This window comes from Lissotriton helveticus, chromosome 11 (assembly GCF_964261635.1).
Source record: "Lissotriton helveticus chromosome 11, aLisHel1.1, whole genome shotgun sequence".
Lineage (NCBI taxonomy): Eukaryota > Metazoa > Chordata > Amphibia > Caudata > Salamandridae > Lissotriton > Lissotriton helveticus.
In genome coordinates, this window is record NC_136072.1 from 1,113,760,003 (window position 1) to 1,113,776,113 (window position 16,111).

Genomic DNA, 16,111 nt, shown 5'->3' on the forward strand with positions numbered 1-16,111 from the left:
GCAGACACCCGTGCACTATGGCACAAGAGTGCCTGCGTTGACACTTGGCTGCAGTAAGTGCGCCAGTGCAGCTAGAGAGTAGACTTTAGCCACTTCCTTGTAGATAGCGTGCAGTTCTGCTCTCTCCAGTTGACACAACGCAGCGCAGCAACTTTTCTTGCTGCCAAGTGGTGCACAAAAGATTTGTAAATCTGTGCCTTCATTCTTTGTCCAGATTGAGCAGCCCCTAGGCGCTTGGATTGGGTGTGCGTCCTGATTGTGCAGTCCTCAGGAGCTTGGGCTTGAGTCTTTGTACAGAATGTTCAGCTCCTCGGAGATAGGACGTGAGTCTTTCCATTGTTTTTGCAGCCCCTATGGGGTACAGGCTGAAGGTCTTTGACAAGACTAGATAGTCCTTAGGAAATGAGAACAAAAACGAATTCAGATTACGAAGGTTGTAGGTTTAAGGACTACCTTTTTGGACCAGATTGCATAACCTATAGGCATTCAGATTTGAGTCTTCTTCCAGATTGTGCAGCCCCTAGGAGCTAGGGCTTGAGTATGTGTCCAGATTGTGCAGCCCCTAGGAGCTGGGACTTGAGTATGTGTTCAGATTGTGCAGCCCCTAGGAGCTAGGACTTGGGTATGTGTCCAGATTGTGCAGCCCCTAGGAGCTAGGACTTGAGTATGTGTCCAGATTGTGCAGCCCCTAGGAGCTAGGACTTGAGTATGTGTTCAGATTGTGCAGCCCCTAGGAGCTACGACTTGGGTATGTGTCCAGATTGTGCAGCCCCTAGGAGCTAGGGCTTGAGTATGTGTCCAGATTGTGCAACCCTTAAGAGCTAAGACTTGACTATGTTTCCCTATTGTGCAGCCCCTAGGAGCTAAGACTTGAATATATGTACAGATTGTGCAGCCCTAGGAGATAGGACTTGAGTCTTTGTTCAAATTGTGCAGCCATAGGAGCTAGGACTAGAGTGTTTCTCCAAATTATGCAGCCCTAGGATTTAGGACTTGAGTGTTTGTTTAGATTGTGCAGCTCTAGGAGCTAGAACGTGAGAGTTTTCCAGTTTGTATTTTGTGCAGCACATAGGTGATAGCACTTGAGTCTTTGCACAGTTTGCACAGCCACTAGGATCTATGACTTGAGTATTTGTCCAGATTGTGCAGCACATTGTTGATAGGACTTGAGTCTTTGCACAGTTTGCACAGCCACTAGGAGCGAGGACTTGAGTATTTGTCCAGATTGTGCAGCACTAGGAGCTAGGACGTGAGGCTTTGTCCAGATTGTGCAGCACTAGGAGCTAGGACGTGAGGCTTTGTCCAGATTGTGCAGCACATAGGTGATAGGACTTGAGTCTTTGCAGTTTGTGCAGCCCCTATGAGTTAGGGTCTTTGTTCAGAATGTGCAGCTAAAATGTGTCAAGACGGAAGCTATTGTCCAGATAAGGCAGCCCCAAAGATTGGTAACACTACATTTTGTATAAACGTGCTGCACCTAGGAGGTGAGACTAAAGCTTTCGCTCACACATGCCCCAGGCCTCCCCACCGTCTGTCTTCTTCCTGGTGACAGAAGTCCACACTACCAGGCTCTTCTCTCCTCGCCAGGGGCAGAGTGGATCTGCTAATGTCTCTGCAGAATCAGGCCCTGACAAGTTACAGTGCTAATGTTTACCTCAATGTGCTTTCTATAACTTCCCAGGAGCCCAGTCCCCTCCCCTGCAACGCTCAGAGAGATCTGTGTTCACAGGTGAGGCTGGGACAAGGTTTTCCTCACAGAAGCCATGTTCCAGGAGTATCTCGCCTCTCTGCCCAACTCCCTAGTTTTCTTTCACCACCCCACCCATCAGGAGCCCAGCAGTACCCTGCTCTGATTACAGGACCAGGCCCGCCCATTAGGAGCCTGACCATCTCCTGAGAGGGGCCTACAAAGGTGACCCTGGATACAGGCCTGCTTCCCAGGAGCGCAGCCCTACCATCCTCCGCTCAGAGGGACCAGAACACGGAGTTACTAGTTCATTCTCTCTCTCTCTCTCTCATATATATATATAAATATATATATATATATATATATATATATATATATATATATATATATATATATATATATATATATATATATATATATATATATATATATATATATATATATATATATATTTATTCACTGAAAGAACCATAGGTTATAGACCATATATAGTTAGGAATTAGCATTTACAAAACCTTGGAAATTCACTGAAAAAACCATAGGTTATAGACCATATATAGTTAGGAATTAGCATTTACAAAACCTTATTTTACTCACACAAAACCATTGAAATTCGCATATATAGTTAGTTGCACTAACTATATATCGCGCACCCGCAATCCACTGCTGATCATGTCACATATTACATCATTCATGACATGGTCAGTGACATCACTGATGACATCACTGATGACATCTCAAATGACATCACTGACATCACATGACATACAAAATATCTACAGAGGAGACGGTGTACATTGAATTTTAGACTCTTCATTGGTACCTACATGTTGGTACTTACATCACCCAGACAACACAACAGCTCTATTCAGAGCTACCCTACCTCAAAGCACTCTAAAATATTATTTTACTATTTCCCTTGGTTTTCCCCTTGTTACGCTTTCCGGAACGCTACCCGGTGCGCGGACCGGGCACTAACCGTGCGAAAATTTGAAAAAAAAAGGTTTTTTTTTAACATATGTGGGCCTCCTCAGCCACCCTCAGAAAACCTAGGGGGTCAGGATATGTCTCCCGTGCCCCCTTATACCCATTCCCAACATTGTTTATCCTCCATCTTGTGACTAAATTCGTCCGAAACACAAGATGGCGGACTCCCGTTACGCTACCGGTGAGCTACCCAGTTCGCGTACCGGGTAGCGCTTCCACCGCGAAAAATCAAATAAAAAATTATTTTCTTTTTTTGCCCCGCAAAAAAAGAACATATGTGGGCCTCCTCAGCCACCCTCAGAAAACCTAGGGGGTCAGGATATGTCTCCCGTGCCCCCTTATACCCATTCCCAACATTGTTTATCCTCCATCTTGTGACTAAATTCGTCCGAAACACAAGATGGCGGACTCCCGTTACGCTACCAGTGAGCTACCCAGTTCGCGTACCGGGTAGCGCTTCCACCGCGAAAAATCAAATAAAAAATTATTTTCTTTTTTTGCCCCCGGGGCCCTTTAATAGCCCCCACATCAATCCTAGGGGGTCAGGGGAGGTCTACCTTGCCCCCTTTCATTCATTTACCCCTTCGTTTATTTCCACCTCTTGTCTCTCGATCCTACCGAGAGACAAGGTGGCGGCCGCTCCGGACTGTTTAGAATGTTGACAGTCACCGGAGAGCCAATCCGCTTCTCCTCGCGAAGTTCCGTTACGCGTCTGGTACGCGAACCGGGGCGCTAACCGGGACGCTGTCACAGATATATATATTTTTTTGAACGTTAATTTCTCAAAATCCACTGGAGCACATATCTTGAGACCTAGCAAAGGCACATCGGGCAAACAGTCTCTACAATTTTGCCAAGTTTCATAGAAATCCATTCAGCCGTTCGAGCTAAAAGTGAGTCCAACCGCCCTATGGAAAACTCAATGTTAAAAACACATTTTGGGACCCCCCTTTTTTCTCTGCCCCCGCTTGACGAAACCCCCCCAAACTTTCAGGGGACGCTCAGAAACATAATGTGCCATTTTCCTGAAAATTTCAGCCAATTCCGTCCATCAACGCCAAAGTTATTCAACATAGAATTTTCAGAAATCCCTATTCAAAAAAATCCTAACTATATATACCTACTGGCGACCGCCAGTAGGTAATATATATATATATATATATATATATAACATTTCTATGGCAAAATGAAACCCCTCATTTTGTTCCTTTTCAAATTAAATGTATTAAGTGTTACCACTTTATTCCAATCAAGATGACTTCAGGTGTGCCATACTTTTGTCATAAGTAAGACTGTTAGCGTTCTAGTTGTTCTTTAGAACACTCTGGGACATTCTGTCATTGGGCTATAGTTGGGCTACATCTGGCTGATATTTGGGCTACATTTGGGCTCTTTTATCTCTGGTGGCCATCTTGGGAGACTGCATATTAGAATCTTTTTAATGAAATATAAGAGGATTTGAGAAGTCACTCAAAATGTGCCCTAATTTTTCTTTCTTCAGCACTAATCATAATTTCTATGGCAAAATGAACCCCCTCATTTTGTTCCTTTGCAAATTAAATGTTTTAAGTTTTAACACTTTATTCCAATCAAGATGACTTCAGGTGTGCCATACTTTTGTCATAAGTAAGACTGTTAGCGCTCTAGTTGTTCTTTAGAACACTCTGGGACATTCTGTCACTGGGTTATAGTTGGGCTACATCTGGCTGATATTTGGGCTACATTTGTTTTTTTTTGTCTCTGGTGGCCATCTTTGGGCTACATTGGGCTACATTGGGCTACATTGGGCTACATTGGGCTACATTTGGGCTCTAACATATATATAGCCCAATGTAGCCCAATATATATTTTTCAAAGTTAATTTTCGTAAAAACCACTGGAGCATATATCTTGAGACATAGCAAAGGCACATCGGGCTACCAGTCCCTACAATTTTGCCAAGTTTTGTGGAAATCCATTCAGCCGTTCGAGTTAAAAGTGAGTCCAACCGCCCTATGGAAAACTCAATGTTAAAAACACGTTTTGGGACCCCCCTTTTTTCTCGGCCCCCGCTTGACGAACACCCCCCCCCCAAACTTTCAGGGGACGCTCAGAAACAAAATGTGCCATTTTCCTGAAAATTTCAGCCAATTCCGTCCATCAACGCCAAAGTTATTCAACATAGAATTCTCAGAAATCCCTATTCAAAAAAATCCTAACTATATATACCTACTGGCGACCGCCAGTAGGTAATATATATATATATATATATATATATATATAACATTTCTATGGCAAAATGAAACCCCTCATTTTGTTCCTTTTCAAATTAAATGTATTAAGTGTTACCACTTTATTCCAATCAAGATGACTTCAGGTGTGCCATACTTTTGTCATAAGTAAGACTGTTAGCGTTCTAGTTGTTCTTTAGAACACTCTGGGACATTCTGTCATTGGGCTATAGTTGGGCTACATCTGGCTGATATTTGGGCTACATTTGGGCTCTTTTGTCTCTGGTGGCCATCTTGGGAGACTGCATATTAGAATCTTTTTAATGAAATATAAGAGGATTTGAGAAGTCACTCAAAATGTGCCCTAATTTTTCTTTCTTCAGCACTAATCATAATTTCTATGGCAAAATGAACCCCCTCATTTTGTTCCTTTGCAAATTAAATGTTTTAAGTGTTAACACTTTATTCCAATCAAGATGACTTCAGGTGTGCCATACTTTTGTCATAAGCAAGACTGTTAGCGCTCTAGTTGTTCTTTAGAACACTCTGGGACATTCTGTCACTGGGTTATAGTTGGGCTACATCTGGCTGATATTTGGGCTACATTTGTTTTTTTTTGTCTCTGGTGGCCATCTTTGGGCTACATTGGGCTACATTGGGCTACATTGGGCTACATTTGGGCTCTAACATATATATAGCCCAATGTAGCCCAATATATATTTTTCAAAGTTAATTTTCTTAAAAACCACTGAAGCATATATCTTGAGACATAGCAAAGGCACATCGGGCTACCAGTCCCTACAATTTTGCCAAGTTTTGTGGAAATCCATTCAGCCGTTCGAGTTAAAAGTGAGTCCAACCGCCCTATGGAAAACTCAATGTTAAAAACACGTTTTGGGACCCCCCTTTTTTCTCGGCCCCCGCTTGACGAACCCCCCCCCCCCAAACTTTCAGGGGACGCTCAGAAACAAAATGTGCCATTTTCCTGAAAATTTCAGCCAATTCCGTCCATCAACGCCAAAGTTATTCAACATAGAATTTTCAGAAATCCCTATTCAAAAAAATCCTAACTATATATACCTACTGGCGACCGCCAGTAGGTAATATATATATATATATATATATATATATCATTTCTATGGCAAAATGAAACCCCTCATTTTGTTCCTTTTCAAATTAAATGTATTAAGTGTTACCACTTTATATATGTATTTATATATATATATATATATACTGGAAAGAAAAGGTTACAAGGACATTATAGTTCGGTTCTGAGCGGGTTGCTCTTGGTTCCCTTTTGTGTGTTTCACAAATTCCCCCTTTTCCTTCTTTACTTTTTTATTAGTTTCTTTGGGATTTACTCCTTATCACTCACTGTGGTCTTTTCTTGGATCTCTTTGGGGGTACATATGTTAGGAATCGTGGTCTTATGGTGTGCTCCTGCTTCTTTTTCATTTGTTGTCACTGGGTTTTGTTTGCTTTGGCTCTCTTGTTGTTATTTTAGTTGTTTCATCCCTTTATACACTTCATTTAGTAATTATTGTTTTTATTGTACATTCTAGCCCTGATTAAGTCTTTATGCATATAATGCTTAATAGACGAAACACGTGTTGGCTAGAAGGCTAGGATTCACAAGGATGCTGTTTTGAATATTAAAGAAGAAGATAAAACACTCATGTGGACTGGAATGTTTCTTTTGGACTTGCAATTTGCCTTGAGATATCCTTCATTTTGCTCGGGATACAAAGTGTATATATTTGTTGATGTGGATTTTGTCTACATCTAATGGTGACGGTTTGATAGACGTCATCTTTATCCCTGGAAGCAGCCTTATATGTTTCATAATTACATATGACCACTGAGCGCAAGCCTATAACCTACTATCAACCTTTGTTCTGCTTTGTAGGTCATATATATATCTTACCTACTGGCGGTCGCCAGTATGTAGTAATAGTTAGGACCTTGTTTCCATAGATCTGTTTTTTGTTTTTCCAATAACTTTGGCGCTGTCTTACAAATTCTCGTGAAATTTTCAAAATGAATACGATGCTTACTTCAGCTGCTATCTTGAAAGGTTCAGGGTGATCTCTCAAGTGGGGGCTGAGAAAAAGGAATTTCATGAATTGGTGAATGGAATTACACCGAATTTGGCAGATAGGTAGCAGTTGGTCCAGAAAGCAACCTTTTTGTAAATTGGTGTAAATCTGTTCAGTAGTTTGGGATATATTAAAGAAAAACGAAATTTAGATCTCTAGGGCCGCGAATGGTCTGCAAACCCTCCCCGATTTCATGCTGAAATCTGATTGGCTACAAAACTTCAAGCAGGATATGTTGACAGCCATCTCGGCTGGAAAAGGGGGCAGTGTAGGAATACCCTCACAAAAGCAAAAGGAATAAATGATTGATGGAATGCTGAACAATGCAAAAATTCACCCCTAGTAACAAAGATATGACTTTAATCCATCATTCCTTTGCTCACCACGCCACCCCAGTTTGGACCCAGCCGTATGCAAATCAGTCTTGACCCTGTTCCTCATGGGAATAGTCCAGCCAAACTGCCAAGTCAGGTCCTCCCTGGACAAGAAACAAACATCTTGGGACAGGTTTCGGGTCATCACCCCTCATCAGCCAGGCTAGCTTGAATCCAGTGGCGCAGTGAGCATGGGTCAAGTGGACCTCCACCCCCCCCCCCCCCCCCCCCCCAGGGCCGGCTCCTGCTATATATTCCATGGTGCCCACCCCCGGGACGTAGCTGTTTGCTCTGCTTGGCAGGAGCTTTGACAACTCCCATCAAGTCAGAGCAAACAAGAACTCCACTCTTAGCGAGCAAGAGCTGTGAAACCGCTCCGACTGGCAGAGAGCGGAGATTTTGTCTGTTTACCTGCCCACTGTCAAGTGGGCAAGGAAACAGATGAAACGATTGAGATCACGCACAGGGAGCTGCATGTTTAGCAGCTCCCTCTCTGTGAGAGCAATGCTGTCTCCGGCAGGAGGTGGGGAGGCACCTGGGACCGTGGGGGCCTGGAGGCTCCCCCCATGGTCCCCATGCTGCACACCCAGGAGACATGACCAGGTCCCAGGGAATGGGTTCCCTGGGGCCGAAGTTGGCCCAGGGATGGGGACAGCGTGGCTCCCCTCCCCCATTGAGGTAAGGCTGGGCCCCAGGGAATGGGGACCACAGGCTGTTTGTGGCCTGGAAGAGGGGCCACATGGCCTCCCCCTTCCAGTTTAAATAATGTATATAGCCTCAGCAGTTGGTGATCCCAGGTCCGAAAGGTCCACGTGTCCCCACATAAATTTTAAGTTAGCTCCAGTGAGAAGGTGGTCCCATGGGCTCATATGAGGGAAAAGAGAGTTCAGGAAAACCAGCAGGGAACACAAAACAAAAGCAGAGAAACAAGCAGGAAAGGCTAAACAGATCGCAGAAAAAGGAACAGAAAAGGATAAACAGAGAGCAGAAGAATGAGCAGAGAAGGTAAAACAGAGGGCAGAAAAAAAGCAGAAAAGGTAAAACAGAGCAGAAGAGTGCAAAACCAAAGAGCACTCAAACATTCACACACCCACTCACAGATCCACTCAGACTCATACACCCACTCACAGACCCAATGAGACACTCATACACCCACTTACGAACCCACTCAAAGACTCATCCAGCCAGTCAAAGACTCAATCAGATACTCACACGCCCACTTAGACACTCACAAATCCACTTACAGACTCACTCCAACACCATTCACAGATCCACTCAGACACAAGTACCCACTCACAGACCCACTCAGACTCATTCGCTCACTCACAAACCCACTTAGAGACTCACACACATACTCACAGACCTACCCAGAGACTCACAAACTCAGTCACCGACCCACTCAGAAACTCATGCATTCACTCTCCGACCCAGAGACTCATGCCCTCACTCACATACCCACTCACAGACTCACACACCCAATCACAGACTCACTTAGACTCATGCACCCACTTACAGACACACTCAGACACTGATGTACTCACTCACAGACTGGCTCAATCAGTTATGGAGGCAGCACAAACCCACTCAGATATTCGCACCCACTCACCGATCCACTGAGACACCCACTCAGACAGCCACACAGACACTCACGCACCCGCTTTCAGACCTACTCAGAGACTCACATATCAACTCACAGACCCACTCAGACACTCATGCAATTACACACTGACTGACTCAAACACTCATGGAGGCACTCGCAAACTCACACAGACACTCTAACATCTATTCACAGCCCCACCGAGACACTCACTCAGACACTCATGCACACACTCACAGACTCATGCACACTCACAGACCTACTTAGACACACGCGTACTCACTCACAGACTGACTCACACACATGGAGGCACTCGTAACCCCACTCAGACACTCTCACATCCACTCATCAGACCCACGCACTTACTCAGACACTCACACACCCACTCCCATACCCACTGAGGTACTCATGTACTCACTCACACACCCACTGAGACACTCATCCAGTCACTCACACACTCACTCTCAAAGGTTAAAGGTTGCAGTTAGAAAATAAAATAAAAAACCTTAGAAATTCACGTGAAATGGCAAAGGTTTCAGGTACGTTATAGTTAGGCTCAGATTTCACTCGTACAAAACAATGTGAAATTCAGCAGTTTTAGTTACCTGAGCTAACTATAACTTATGCCTCAGCAATGCACTGCTTATGACCTCACATATTACATCACTCATGACATTACTGATGATATCATCCACAGACCCACTCACACCCCATAGAACCTCTTATACACCCACTCTCACACAACTCCTCACCAATTCACAGATCCATACCAGTGCTCACATAGCCAATCATTCAACCATACAGTCACTCACACAGACACTCACTCATAATGCCACTCACACACCAGCTAACTCACTCATAAAGCCACTAATGCACACAGACACTCACCAATACAGACATACAAACACTTACACACCCACTCATACACTCTTATGACCACTCACACAGCCACTCAATCACCCATACAGAAACTCACACAGCCAATCACTCACCCATACAGGTACTCACACACCCACACACTCACCAACACAGCCGCTCACACTGTTACTCACTCACCAATGCAGCTACTCACACACCCATTCATGTACCCATCCAGCCACTGACACAACTATTCACTCACCCATACAACCACCCACACACCCACAGAATCACTTACAAACCCAATTACAAATCCATACACCCACTCATCACCCTTACAGCCACTCACATAATCACTCTTCAATACAGCCACTCACTTACCTACACACACTAAAACAGCTACTCACTCACTCATACAGCTACTCACTGTAGGAGAGTGGGGTCTGCAATCCTATGGTCACCCCAAATGTTTGCTTTTTGCTTCACTGGTTTACGACTTTCCCTGGCTGTGGGCCTGCTAATCAGACCCACAGCCTAGCTGTTCTCTCTCTAAATTGACAACCATGTACCTTAGGTGCATTTACCAATTGGTGCTGGGCCACCTTATCAGTCCCTGTACAGTATACCATTAGGTATCCAGGGCATAGGTGTACCCAGGGCCTACCAGGGGCTGAAGCATGTATTATGCCACCACTGGCTGGCCATCTAAAACTGACACAACTGGCTGCATGACAGCTGGGGCAAGGTGGTGTAAACACCCTTTGCTATAGATATAGTATACCTATATCTAACCCTAAAATGGACACATATATTCCTATCAGTCACTCCTATGGCAGGCCTTATCAATCCTGAAGGCAGAGTGCTTGGAATTATGTGAGATGGTGCTCTGGCATGAGCTGAGCCTGTTTGCAGCTTGCGGAACCAAGTCCTAATAGCTGTTCCATGATAACGCTATACCATATACTCTTAAGTGCATTATAATCCTCGCGGTTAAATGCCAAATGCAACATATCTGGGGGTCAGTATCTGTGCTGCTATAGAGCTCATTGTCAGCATCAATATAGACCCACTTATACAACGGACCAAGAAAGCGCTGACCAGACTGAATAATCTCCATCTAACTATTGGTGGTCGAACTAATGCAGTCAAGATGCTGTTTTTACCTAAATTTCTGTATTTTTTTCAGGCTATTTGTTTAGAATTTTCCCCACTGGTGTTTAAAAATATAGATACACTGTTTTCTAGATTTGTCTGGGAATATAATCGACCACGCAGGGCATTGCGGTGGCTCACTAACACAAGAGAACGTGGAGGCTGGGCTCTTCCCAACTTCAAGTTATACTACTGGGCCACAGTATTAAGATATAGCTGGAGTCTTATAACTGGCAACCGTGGAAGCGGTAATATATCAACACCACAAGAACTTATTCTGGGAGTCGGGGCCGCTGGATGTCTATGGCGACATGTTAATGACGGGTATTTAAAAAAAGTCAAATATAAGACTATTAATAACGTTATCAAAGTCTGGGGGAATGTTAAGAAGCTATTAGGATTAGGTCGCTACTCCTATTATACTCCCGTGAATCTGAACTCAGATCTTCCTGAGATTTTCCACGACAATTATATAAAGAAATGGAATGATCTGGGGATTACCCAACTTGGTTGTTTTTTTTACGCCTAATGGATTTAAATCATTTGCCGAATTAAAGTTAGAATTCAATATTCCTAATAGGGATTTTTTCAAATATCTCCAAGTGAGAGATTTTCTTCTGAAGAAAGGGGGTGGCCGGATCAAATTTCAACCGTGTTCTTTTATAAGAAACTTACATAGGGAAATACCCTTAAAAATTGGTGAGATTTATGGGGCTATGAATGCATTGTTACCAGATGATATGAATAAACATATAATGGCATGGCAGACCAAACTTGGATTATCTAACCAAAGTTTGGCATATTCATATGAAATGTCACTCTCTCACCTTATGTCCATAAGGCTTCAAGCACAATATTATAAGACCTTTTTTTCATTGTATTCTACCCCATCTAAATTAGCTAAGTGGGGAACTGGGAAAGGCACAACCTGTCCACGCTGCTCACTCCCCGCGGCAGATATCATTCATATGTTTGCCTCCTGTGACTCGCTAACTAATCTAATCGCTGAAATATCAAGCTTTCTCACAGAGATAGCGCATTATGAGGTCAACATCACAACATCAGAAATCATGCTGGGGGTATCAAACAACGAAAGGCCAAAACAATTACAGGGGTTAATTTTTGTTGCGACGGGGGTGCTTCGTTTGTGTGTGGCATCAGCCTGGCTTGATCCAATACCTCCGTCATATATACAATGGAGGGCCAGACTGCTGGCGACATGTAGTCTTGAAATTGCCATCTATAGAAACAAAGGGTATAATACTCGTAGAAGAGGAATGAAGATCTGGGGTCCCCTACTTGACTGGATTGAAGAAAATAACTAGAGAGAATAATAGGAGATATTAGAAACAGGAATAAGATGAGATTCTATGAGATCCTCTTCCTTTCACCTTTCATGTTTATGTACTACTCTCTTTTCTTTTTCCTTTCTTGTTTCTATAATTGTACATATTTTCTTGTTTTAGAAAATTACTGCGTTGTGATCTGTATCCTCTTATGTTTGAGTGTATAATTACCTCTTGGTCTCCTGGGGGGAGGTGGGTGGGGGGCTGGGTCAAATGTATGTAAAATTAATAAAAATCTGCAATAAAGATTGTTTAAAAAAAAATAAAAATAAATGCCAACTCTGGTATAACATTATCAAAACATGTCGAGTAAGGTGTCATACGATTTGGAATACTACCCCCTCACCAATTCTGGCGATGGGGGTAGCATTCCACCCTTCTAGAGGGACACGACATGTATGTAACTGAGAACCCCGGTTAAAGTTAACTCGAGCCTTGGCATCACAAAATGGATGCTGCCACCACAGACACAAGTCTGACCTCCTGCTGCTGGGAGTCCTTCCAGCGAGGGCGGCTTGGACAAAGGGTTTCCTGCCTTGGGAGGTGCTAGCACCACCCCAGACAGGATTTTGTGTATTGGGTAGGGTAGGCTTGAAAGGAATGAGACATGCCTGGGGCACACAAGGTGCCCTGTGCATACACCGGTTCAAACCAGTTGCTGGGACACTCCAGCCCCAGCTCTGGCTGGAAACCGGACAAAGGATAGGGGGTGTAGCCACCCCCCTTCCTGGTCCCACCCAGGGGAGGGACCTAGTCAGTAGTGCAGCCCCCTTTAGCAGGATAAAGGTAGGAGCTGGTCCCATTCCAAATCAGATTATCCTGAACATATTCTACAAGAAGAAACTCTGGACTTCGACGTTCTGCTCGACAGAAGACTGAAGAATCTCCCTTGTGGACAAGGAGTGTCCACCCTGCACAAGCAGGCACCATCAAGCGTCCAGCGGCTTCCCTTTGTCATCTGCCCTCGAGGATCCAGACTTCAGAGCCCGACGAGACCCGGATTCCCAGACCTCTTCAACCTCAACTCACATCTGCAGCAAAGCTGACACCCGTGGGTGCGACGAGACATGTGGGACCGGCCATCTTGGAAGAAACTGCACTTCGCTTCCAGCACGACTCCCGAGGTAAACTCGACCAAGTGCTTTGGGGACTGAGAAGCCCCAGCCCCGAGCAGCCCCTGCACCGAAGATCAGCCCTCCAGCATCCACGAGATCTGCGTGGGGCCCTTCTGCTTGGTTCCTGCTCGACGCGTTGTCTGGTCACTTGCCGGCTGGCTAGTGGCCTCCTAGACGACGAACCTTTGAATCTTTTCTGCTGGTCTGGTTGCTCCAGACTGGCCCTTGCTCCCTTCCAAAAGAGGGGCACCCCGGACTCTCCTAGTCCGCACCAGACGCTTTCTCCACTCACCGCGTGGGTTGCCTTTGCCAAGGCCTGTTGACGTCAATTCCGGATCCAACACCGCCGACAGCGAGAGCCTGTGTGGGACAGCTCGTGCCTCCATCCTGGTCATCGAAGACACCTCCTGGTCCACGTGGCTGCAGAGTCAAGCGTCCACTCTTCACCTGATCGCGACGACGACATCTGGTTCCTTCCTGGTTCCACTCCAGTCACTGGCTAGTGACTGTGAACATTGTCCCCTCTGCTTTCAGGTCTCCTTCTTCACCAATCCACCCTTGGATTGCACCGGACATCTTCCTCCTGGTCGCCTGCAGCATCTTTTCTTTCAGGCTCTATAGACTTCAATGCGAGAACCCGACAAGACTTCGCACCTATGCACCCGCAGCCCGTGGGTGAGGTAACGAGAGCATTTCGGTGCTCAAGGGTAGTTTAACTGTCCAAGTGTCCAGTTCCACAGTCGTTTTTGTCCTACCTAGTCAGGATTGTCCGTACTCACCTTTAACTTGAACTGTACTGTCCATAGACGTTGTTACGCATCTCGCGTGTGAGTTCACACTCTGCACACGCGTTCCGTGGGCCTCCTATTACTTACCTAGTGTTAGTGTAGCGTGGTCCCAACGATCCTACAGCCTCTGGACAGCTCCATTCCTTCTATTGACTTTCACATTCCACTTACTTAGTATATGGTTTGTCGTGCCCCTAGGGCACCATTGTGATCTCGTGCAACTTAACGTATTTTTCTTAAGAGATTGTCATGTGCTTAGCCCTCTGACCTCATAAAGAGTTCAGAGGTGTTTGTTATTAATAAATATACTGTTTATTTTCATAACAATGTTATGTTATGTTGTTATGTTAAACAAAGTTTATATAGCGCACGGCTACTCTAAAAGAGTGTCCCGGCGCTTTCCACAGGCAGCTCAATACCGAATAACATAACAAGAAAAGCAAATACAGAAACAGACAGAACAAAACCCACCCAAAAGAAACTAGAGATTAAAAAGCCAAGTTTTCAGGCTCTTCCTAAACTGAAGCAGATTGGGGGTACTGCGTAGCGCCAGTGGAAGAGTATTCCACAGCTGGGGAGCCTTACAGCTAAAAGACCGGCCCCCAGTGCGGGCCTTCCTCACACGCGGAACCACAGCTGTAAAAAGAGATTCAGACCGCAGCGAGCGGGTTGGGTGGTAGAAGGCCAGCCTACGCCTTAGGTACCCGGCCCCTGAGCCAAAAAGTGCTTTGTGCATCAGCGTCAGGGATTTAAACATAATCCGCTTCCGGATGGGCAGCCAGTGGAGCATTTGCAGCAGCCCAGAAGCTCGTGCTCGCCTATGCAAACCAAAGATGGCACGGGCAGCAAAATTTTGAGCCACCTGCAGGCGCTGGACTAGATAGTCAGGGAGGCCAAGAAAAAGGGCGTTGGCATAATCCAGCCTGGATCCGACAAGCGCCTGGACAGTAATCCGCCTATGCTCCGCAGAAAGCAGTGGGAGAAACTTGCGGAGCATTTTCAGAATGCCGAAACAGGTGCCGGCCAGACCCAGGACATGCGCTCTCAGCGAAAGCTTATTGTCCAGTTTAACCCCTAGATTTTTGGCGACCAATGATGACTGTGCGGGAGGGCACATTTCAGACGGCCACCATTGCCGCCACTCAGGGTCGGTGGCACAGCCGAAGAATAAAACCTCCGACTTACTGGAATTGGCCTTCAGGCTGTTCCGCTGGAGCCAATCGAATATCATGCCCAGACAACCCCGGATATTCTCTCCATCGAATGCTAGATTTTTACCGCATGTGAAGAGGAGTTGCGTGTCGTCGGCGTAGGACACGATCTGGGCCCCATAAGCCTCCACCGCCGCCGCCAGAGGGGACATGTAGATGTTAAACAACGATGGGCTCAACACAGAACCCTGTGGAACCCCGACTCCCAAAGGCGGCATCTCGGCGGAGCTCTGGGAGACCCAGACCGTCTGACGGCGGCCTTCCAGAAAGGATGTAAACCATTTGAACACCGTCCCCCTGATGCCGATGTCATGGAGCCTGGCGAGAAGCGCCTCATGGGGGACGGTGTCAAAGGCCGCCGACAGGTCCAACATGACTAACATGGCCTTGCCACCAACAACCTGTGTGGTGTCCTTTCATCTGGTATTCAAGGGGTTATATTGTGGTAAAACAGCTGGCTTCACATGCCAAAAGAGTTTAGCCTAAGACTGCTTTGTCCATGCTACCATCAGGATAGCTGGTCTATAAGGTTGACTTACAACCAATCACCATAAGGGTTGTTTGGACTGATACAAGGTGATCACTAGAACTAGTGAGCATCATATATCAGGCCAACTTCTCACATTGGTGGAAGCGGTGGGATTTGAGCTTGCTGTTGTTTTTACCACGTATAATCTTGAAATATCATTT